The sequence below is a fragment of the Bubalus bubalis genome, chromosome 1 (assembly GCF_019923935.1).
Source record: "Bubalus bubalis isolate 160015118507 breed Murrah chromosome 1, NDDB_SH_1, whole genome shotgun sequence".
Lineage (NCBI taxonomy): Eukaryota > Metazoa > Chordata > Mammalia > Artiodactyla > Bovidae > Bubalus > Bubalus bubalis.
In genome coordinates, this window is record NC_059157.1 from 151,288,575 (window position 1) to 151,298,955 (window position 10,381).

Sequence of the window (10,381 nt, forward strand, 5' to 3'; positions counted from 1 at the left end):
AGATTCTTTGCGACCCTATGAACTGCAGAACACCAGACTTCTCTGTCCTTCACTATTTCCCTGAGTTTACTCAAACTCATGTCCATTGAGTCAGTGATCTCATCCAACCATATCATCCTCTGTTGACCTCTTCTCCTCTTGCCCTCAATGTTCCCAGCATCAGGACATTTTCCAGTGAGTCTGCTCTTCACATCAGGTGGCCAGAGTACTGGAGCTTCAGCTTCAGTATCAGTCCTTTCAATGAATATTCAGGACTGATCTCCTTTAGGATGGACTGGTTGAATCTCCTGGAAGACCAAGGGACTCTTAAGAGTCTTCTCCAGCACCACAGTTCGAAAGCATCAATTCTTGAGCACACAGCCTTCTTTATGGTCCAACTCTCACATCTATGCATGACTACTGGAAAAAACCATAGTTTTGACAATATGGACCTTTTTCAGCAAAGTGATGTTTCTGCTTTTTAATATGCTCTCTAGGTTTGTCATAGCTTTTCTTCAAAGAAGCAAACATCTTTTAATTTTGTGGCTGCAGTCGCTGTCAGCAGTGATTTGGGAGCCCAACAAAATAAAATCTGCCACTGTTCATATTACCAATTGTTAAATCTAGGTAAAAGGTATATGAGTATTTATTGTACTGTCCTTTCCATCTTTATGTATGCTAGAAATTATTTAAATTAAAAGTTGAAGGAAAAGAAAATCTAAAATACAGAGGAAAATAATATTGGGAAAATGTTGATAATTTTTGAAGGCAAGTAATGAATATACAGGGATTCACAATGCCAATTTTTGCTTATGTTTGATATTTCACAGTAAACAAGTTAAAATATACAGCAGGCTTGATACTAGGCAGGGAGTTAAGATTTGGCTCCTAGTCCGCTTCAACAGATCTGCTTCTGTTGCCTCTACAGAACTGTTGCGTTTATCAGTTTTGCTAAAGTTTCAGACTCTCTAGGTTACCTATCTACTTTCCAACCCTCTTCTTCCTTTCTAGCAGAATCTGTTTCCCACTAAAGAACTAAAGAAACTGAAAATGGCAAGCTTCACTTCCCTGGGCTTCCCAGGTTGAGCTACTGATAAAGAGCCTGCCTGCCAATGCAGGAGGCATAAGAGATTTGGGTTTAATCCCTGGGCCAGGAAGATCCCCTCGAGGAGAAGGCAACCCACTCCAGTATTCTTGCCTGGAGAATCCCATGGACAGAGGAGCCTGGTGGGTTACAGTCCATACGGTCACGAAGAGTCGGACACAACTGAAGCGACTTTGTATGCGGCACACACAGGCTGCTTATAGCCTTCCCAGAGCACGGATGGTTTAGGGCCCAACCAGAGGTTTGGGGTGAAATTTATATGCAGAATTTGGGGTGCCCTTGTATGACTCCATCCTTTCTAGGATGTTCCCCTTTATTTTCCTGCTTTTGTGGTCCCTGTAAACTCTCTCCCCTGGTACTTTAATTCAGTAAAATTGTGGATTTCTGTACACAGGGATTTAGCCAACCCTCCTAGGGCTTGTCCTCAAGCTTAAAATTTTTAGAAATGGGGAAACTCACTGAGTGCATTTTTCCTTTTCCAACTTCACACCCAGTTTCTACCCGCTTTTAGTCTCCAATGCTTCCAGGGAGTTGTTTATTTTTGCCCAGACTTTATATTTGTCATATGCAGGAGGACTGGACTAACAGAAGCTTTTTGTTGTTCAGTCATTAAGTTGTGTCCAACTTTTTGTGACGCCATGGTCTGCAGCAGGCCAGGTTCCTCTGTCCTCCACTATCTCCCAGAGTTGGCTCAAACTTATGTCCATTGAGTCAATGATGCCATTAAACCAGCTCATCCTCTGTCACCCTCTTCTCCTCCTGCCTTCAGTCTTTACCAGCGACAGGGTCATTCTCAATGTGTCAGCTCTTCACATCAGGTGTTCAAAGTATTGGAGCTCCAGCATCAGTCCTTCCAATGAATATTGATACTTACTTCACAATTCTCTTCCAGAAGACAAGAGAAATATGATAATAAACTCATAATTTTTAGGTATTCAACCTTAGTGAATGCATACTATGAAGAGAATCAGAATCTGTGTAGAAACTGCTTAATCTTGCTTTTTACAAACTATCCCAACTCTTTGAAGAACTGCTAATATTAAATATGTTCATTTTTTAAAATAGACTGGTGAAAAATATCTGTTGTCTTAACATATTAGCCATAATATGAACATATATAGCCATCATATAAACTATTGATTTTTCTTATATATAAAAGGAAATAGTGTTAGTGATCATTTGACTTTTACTTCTATTAACCTAATTTAAAATGTTGACTTGCTCAACATTTTATCCTCAATAGCAGCCTGAGAAAGTACAGCCACTTAGTAAGTTGTTGAAAAAACTTATACAGTGAGCAATATATACAATTAATGGAGTCAATCTCTTTATGGTTTTAATTGGGGAAGTACATATTCCAGATCAAAATTTGAAATGCAATGAAAATTTACCATAAAGACCTATCAGAAAAGCAAAGTACTCTGTTGGGTTGGCCAAAAACTCAGGTTTTTGCATCTTATGGGAAAACCAGAACATTTTGGCCAACCCAATATATTACTTTTTTAAATATACACAAATCAATAGGGTCTGAAATAATAGCCACAGAGGACAATTCATACGTTAGAAAAAGCAGAATGTGAACCAATCTGGAAGAGGCTAAAGATACCATCTTCTCTCATTTTCCAATAATTCAAAAGGTACCTCCGCTATGCAATTATGCATTATAAATGCATAATATATAATTACATTTATAATGTTCCTGAGATTATGATTAAGGACAACAGACTCACATTTTATATGCACAGTAGCGATAAACCTTGTAAAAGTGAAAAGAGTAAAGGTTAAGAGACAGCACACTTATTTTGGACCCTTCAAAGTGCTGACTTAACTGAGGTGATTGTGATGGAATCTCAGCTTTCCTGATGCTTATGATGAATCAGAACAGCCAACTGACAGATAACCTTTTCTGGATCGGCTTCCATTTATTGTTTTTGCAACTGGTTAAATGATAATGTCATAATGTAGACCACTGTGAATCCACAGGAAAGTGATTACAGACACAGGGAAATGTCTTTCTTGGAAATTTTAACTGGTTTATCTGTGTGAATGAAAACCCTTGATGAGAAGATTGTAAACACCACATTTGTCTCATGATGCAGTATCAGCCCTGGCTTCTTTATAGAAACATTGCATTGTTTATCCAACACTTGTTGTTTAGTCACTAAGCCGTATCGACTCTTTTGTGACCTGATGGACTGTAGCCCACCAGGCTCTTCTGTCCATGGGATTTCCTAGACAGGAATACTGGAGTGGGTTGATGATGCCCTCCTCCAGGGGATCTTCCCAACCCAGGAATTGAACCCGTGTCTCCTGCATTGGCAGGAGGATTCTTTACCACTGAGCCACCAGGGAAGCCTTATCCAACACCTGGGAATGCACAAAACACAAGCTGCTGAAACTTCTGGTAGATACAGGCTTTGTCCACAAAACAGTAACTTTTCAAGCCATATTCCGCTTCTGTCTCACATCTTGGTACTTCAAGAAATTACTACAGTCTCCAGATATATTTTGTTCAATCTGCAAGTATTTTTAAAGAATGAAACAGTATTTTAAAGTATGGAGAGCTTTGTTTCTCAAAAAAAAATTTTTTTAAGCATAAGCAATAATCCAGATTTCCATCTTCTCTTGAAACTTGGAGGATGTGGCAACTCAACATTCAAATTCCTGCATGAGAGCTGAGTATTTGCAGCTCCTAAGGCTCTCAGTTCACTCCATCCTTTCCTTACCTTCTCAGCTCTAAAAGATTTGAATTTGAGATCTTTCCCTTAAACGATTACAAACTATCTTGTAAGCATTATTCACCAATGTATGTAAAACTGAAGTTGTTGCTGAGAAGGCCCAATGGTCTTTGAGAATCAGGCCCAAATACAGGAGATTTTAGGAGTAATCTCTCTAATCAAATCCCTACAAAGAATATACAAGCTTTGCTAAGGTGACTTTTCAGCATACAAGCCAAAACTATTTTTTTTTCTGCATTAATCTATATATACAGGGTTTTAAGAGAGGTGTTGAGCATTTTTTCAATGTAATTTATTTTTATTATAAGATGTAAAAATTCACTACTTTTGCCAAACATATATTTCCAGCATGAAGTAAAAGTAAAAATGTCTATAATTTCTAACTTAAGAGTGATGGGAGGGGAATTCCCTGGAGGTCCAGTGGTTAAGACTCTGTGCTTCCATTGCAGGGGTTTGATCTCTGGTTGGGGAACTAAGATCCCACAAGCCATGTGGCCAAAAAAAAAAAGTGATGGAAGAATTTAAAGAAACTGAAAACAAGTCCTAAAAGTTGCCAAAACATCAGAAAATTGAACTTGTCCAAAGAATAAGCATAATCTATAAAAAAGAAGTAAATTCCTGACCAAAATTCTGATAGACCTTACTAATATGTATTTTCCACTTGATCTCATTTACTCATCAAGACAATCTTACAATGTGGATTGTATTCATTATTTATTGCTGCATAAGAAATTGCCCCAAAACTTAGAAACTAAAAACGATAAACGTTTATTGTTTAATTAACCATAGATAAGACTTAGGAAAACCTGTATGATTATGAAACTAAAATGTTGATAGATAACTTTTCCTTCCATTTATTCAGATGGTGTTTTGTACAAAAATCCTCCTCAATATATACACACCCGTGAAAATATACATATTTGAGAGAAGTTTTTGAGCAGTGCATGCCTGCGTACTAAGACGCTCAGTCATGTCCGACTCTTTGCAACCCTATGGACCAGAGCCTGCCAGGCTTCTCTGTTCATGGGATACTCCAGACAAGAGAACTGGAGTGGATAGCCATACCCTCTTCCAGGGGACCTTCCCCACCCAGGGATCGAACTCATGTCTTTTGCATCTCCTTCATTACCGCTAGTGCCACCTGGGAAGCCCTTTTGAACAGTAACATTATAGTAAAAATAGAAATGTTTTCCACGTGAACAGCTTCCACCACCCCCACCCCACCTGTTCTTACAGTGGCTGTGGATCCTTAGCCAACTGAGAGTGTCATTGTTCAGTTTACTTCCCTTCTTTCCCTTGCTTTAGTTTTTTTTCTCTATTTCCCTGATTCTTTCTTCAAACAAAACTACTTTTAAAATATTGCTTGGATTTTATGAACCCAGTCTTGCTCTTGGGACATTCTACATGAATTAGCAAATAAAATGTACCCTATTTTTATCGTGACATTTTACAGGAAATTAAAACCACACTATAACAACGACAAACAAAACCCCTGAAAAATTGCTATTATAGGCTCTTCCATAATGCAAATTAAATAGTTGACTGCAATACACATAGAACATCTGCTAATTCAAATTAAAATGAATGAGGAAATAAATTAGAATTGCTTTTTCCTTCTAATTATATAGAAAACTAAATGTATTATGAGCCAGATATTCTCAGTATTTTAAGGCATTACCTATTAGTGAGGTTAGTACAGTAAATTGAAACAATAACTAAATAGTATCCTGGAGACCTTCACTGAAAGAGTTAATGATGGTGGCTGCCTAAGTGCTTAATTAACAGCTGCGTAGAGCCACCAGGCAACTCTAATGCAGTAATAACAACAAAAGGCACAAATTTATTCTAAATCCCAAGCCAGTATAGGTCATAGTTCTTTTTTCTTGAGTTGAACAATTTTATGCTCTCTTGCTTTAATTACTTGTTATCAAATGTATTATCTCGGTATGCATATAGTATAAAATAGCAGAAAATTGAAGACAGAAAATAATGTTTTAAAACATCTCATTGTCAACATTTTTGAAAATGATCATTTGAAAGCCTGCCAGAAGGATACAAAATATAATGCCCATTTCTCTAAGAAAACCTGACTTCTTTCCTTTCAACATTTTTTCATCACTAAAGAAAAAAAAATCATGCTTCTTTCAATAGCATATATATCAAAGTCAGAGCAAATCCCCAAATTGAGATTAGCATGACCCTAACTCCCTATGACATGAAACCTACTAAAGTATTCACATTTTTTACATTGCTTAAAATTAAATGAATTACTTAAATTATTTGAATTCATTAAAATTAAAAGAATTACAGCTGGAATTACTTTCAATTGTACCTAATGAGAAACTTAACCAAATACTTGTTTAAACAAACTATGGTAGCTATTCTCATTAATTTTTCAAAGGAGCTATCAAAGAACTAGTTAACTTTCCACTTTAGCATTTCTTGTGTTTAGCTTTCATCCTGTGAACGCATCTTGATACCAAAATAGCTCTTCCCCCACCTGTACTTACATTCCAGAAGGAATAATGAGCAGGAAGAAAGACAAGATACATGTGCCTGCTTAGACCCTTTAAAGAGAGCTTTTCCAAATATCCCACATGGTAGACATAGCTCCTAGGCCAGACCTGTACTATATGTCCTATGTCTACCCCTAGCTTCAAGAAAGTCCAATAAATCAAGTTTTGAGCTATACATATTACCATCAAAAACAAATGGAGTTCTGTTAATGATGAAATAGAGAGAAACATATCAGGTAGTGATAGCTTATGGTGAATGATGTCAGGTTTGTGATCTCTGAAGGAGAGAATTTTGCTGCAGGACCAAAGATAATGGCTTCAGTCACTCAGAGTTTCATGTGGCAAAAGTTTTATTACAGTGAAAAAGATATAGAGAAAGCTTCTGACGTAGACACCAGAAGGTGCCCCACTGGCTAATCTTATCAAGGCCTTATATACTTTGTCATTTGGTTGCTAAAGGTCTTACCGGGTTAGTCAGAAGGTTCTAGTTAAGAAGAAGAAACATGTCCTTGACCAAGATACATTGTTGGTATATAATCATTAGTACAGAGCTTAAAGAAAGACATGCCCTTGAGCAAGACATGTTGTTTTGTTGTGTAATCATTATTTCTGGGCTTAAAGAAAGTTAGTCTTAAAGATTGTTGTCATAGCAACTCAGAGTTTAAGAAAAAACGTCTTATGTGATTCAGTTCAGTTCAGTTCAGTCGCTCAGTCATGTCTGACTCTTTGCGACCCCATGAATCGCAGCACGCCAGGCCTCCCTGTCCATCACCAACTCCCGGAGTCCACTCAGACTCACGTCCATCAAGTCAGTGATGCCATCCAGCCATCTCATCCTCTGTCGTCCCCTTCTCCTCCTGCTCCCAATCCCTCCCAGCATCAGAGTCTTTTCCAATGAGTCAACTCTTCACATGAGGTGGCCAAAGTATTGGAGTTTCAGCTTTAGCATCATTCCTTCCAAAGAAATCCCAATGTTAAAAAAATAAAAAGTTTGTCCCTTTCTCCTCCTAGGTTATCAACCTACCTAAGAATTAGCTCTTGGCAATCCACTCCAGTACTCTTGCCTGGAAAATTCCATGGATGGAGGAACCTCGTAGGTTACAGTCCATGGGGTCGCAAAGAGTCAGACACAACTGAGCAACTTTACTTTTTTTCACTTTTTAGGCAACTACCACTGTCTGCTAGATGGCATGAAAGAAAGACTTAACGATATCACAAAGATTGCAGAGGAAAAGAGCGAAGAGATTAAAAGTTTAGAGAACATGAAAAAATGAACAGACAAAGATGACCTGTTCAATAATTGATATCCCGGAGTTAAAATTCAACAGGGAAAGTGTAAAAATTAAAATGTAGAAAAATTTTACTGAAAAAATACTGAACTCTGAGTTAGGATACATTGTACATAAGGGGCAAACTGGGATGGATCAAGATATGCTGCAGTTAAATTACTGAACTTGGAGAATTAAAAATATTAATGTCTTAAAAGGAATTAAAAAATATTACTCAGGCAAACAAGTCTTTTATAAGAGAAAAAATGATGTCACACTGAGTCTCAGATTTTGATAAGGCAAATATCCATGCCAGAAAGGAATAGAGTGAGCACTGTCTTCTAAGGGCTGAAAGAACTAGTCCCACAAATATTATATCCAGCCAAGATATCACTTGGTCATAAAGCAAAGAAGCAGACATTTTCAGGGATCAAAGAACTTAGCGAATATAGCAACCTCTAAGTTCTAGGGGCTCTGGGTGTAGCAGACTTGGGTATGGTATAAGCCTTTTTGGAGGAGTTAACTATCAACCCCACCATAGAGCTGCCAGAACTTACACAGAACTGGGAAATAGACTCTTGGAGGGCACAAACAGAACCTTGTGCCCCAGGACCCAGGAGAAAGGAGCTGCTAAGTCACTTCAGTCGTGTCCGACGCTGTGCGACCCCATAGACGGCAGCCCACCAGGCTCCCCCGTCCCTGGGATTCTCCAGGCAAGAACACTGGAGTGGGTTGCCATTTCCTTCTCCAATGCAAGAAAGTGAAAAGTGAGAGTGAAGTCGCTGAGTCTTGTCCGACTCCTAGTGACCCCATGGAATGCGGCCCACCAGGCTCCTCCATCCATGGGATTTTCCAGGCAAGAGTACTGGAGTGGGGTGCCATTGCCTTCTCCAGGAGAAAGGAGCAGTGACCCCATAAGAGACTGACCCAGACTTGCCTGTGAGTGTCTAGGAGTCTCCAGTGGAGGCGTGGGTCGGTGGTGGCCTGCTGCAGGGTTGGGGGTATGGAGTGTAGCAGTACATGCATGGAATCTTTTGAAGGAAGTCACCATTATTTTCATTACCTCCACCATAGTTTAGCCCCAGGTAAATAGCAGGGAGGGGACACAGCTCCACCAATCAACAGAAAATTGGATTAAAGATTTCCTAAGCATGGCCCTGCCCATCAGAACAAGACCCAGTTTCCCCCTCAGTCAGTCTCTCCCATCAGGAAGCTTCCATAAGCCTCTTATCCGTCTCCATCAGAGGGCAGACAGACTGAAAACCACAATCACAGAAAACTAACCAATCTATCACATGTACCACAGCCTTGTCTAACTCAGTGAAACTATGAGCCACACCGTGTATGGTCACCCAAAATGGATGGGTCATGCTGAGGAGTTCTGAAAAATGTGGTCCACTGGAGAAAGTGAAAGTTAAATTACTCAGTCGTGTCTGACTCTTTGCGACCCCATGTACTGTAGCCTATGAGACTCCTCCATCCATGGAATTTTTCAGGCAAGAGAACTGGAGTGGGTTGCCATTTCCTTCTCCAGGGGATTTTCCCAACCCAGGGATCAAACCTGTGTCTCCTGCATTGCAAGCAGACGCTTGTATCACCTGAGCCACCAGGGAAGCTGGTCCACTGGAGAAGGGAATGGCAAACCACTTCAGTATTCTTGCCTTGACAACCCCATGAACAGTATGAAAAGGCAAAAATATAGGACCTTGAAAGATGAATTCCCCAGGTTGGTAGGTATGCTACTGGAGATCAGTGGAGAAATAAATCCAGAAAGAATGAAGAGACAGAGCCAAAGCAGAACCAACACACAGTTGTGGTTATGACTGGTGGTGGAAGCAAGGTTTAATGCTGTAAAGAGCAATATTGCATAGGAACATGGAATGTTAGGTCCATAAATCAAGGCAAATTGAATGGTCAAACAGGTGATGGCAAGAGTGAACGTCAGCATTTTAGGAATCTGTGAACTAAAATGGACTGGAATGGGTGAATTTAACTCAGATGACCATTGTATCTACTACTGTGGGCAAGTATCCCTTAGTAGAAATGGAGTGGCCCTCATAGTCAACAAAAGACTCTGAAATGCAGTACTTGGATGCAGTCTCAAAAACGACAGAATAATCTCTGTTCGTTTCCAAAGCAAATGATTCAGTGTCACGGTAATCCAAGTCTATACCCAGACCAGTAATGCTAAAGCTGACGTTGAACCATTCTGTGAAGACCTACAAGACCTACCAAAACTAACACCACAAAAAGATGTCCTTTTCATTATAGTGGACTGGAATGCAAAAGTAGGAAATCAATAAACACCTGGAGTAATGGGCAAATTTGGCCTTGGAGTACAGAATGAAGCAGGGCAAAGGCTAATAGAGTTTTGCCAAGGGAACACAGTGGTCATAGCAAACATCCTCTTCCAACAACACAAGAAAGATGCTACACATGGACATCACCAGATGGTCAACACCGAAATCAGATTGATTATATTCTTTGCAGCCAAAGATGGAGAAGCTCTACACAGTCAGCAAAAACTAGACTGGGAGCTGACTGTGGCTCAAATCATTAACTCCTTATTGCCAAATTCAGACTTAAATTGAAGAAACTAGGGAAAACCACTAGACCATTCAGGTATGACCTAAATCAAATCCCTTACGATTATACAGTGGAAGTGAGAAATAGATTTAAGGGACTAGATCTGATAAAGTGCCTGATGAACTGTGGGCAGAGGTTTGTTACATTGTACAGGAGGCAGGGAGCAAGACCATCCCCCCCAAAAAGAAA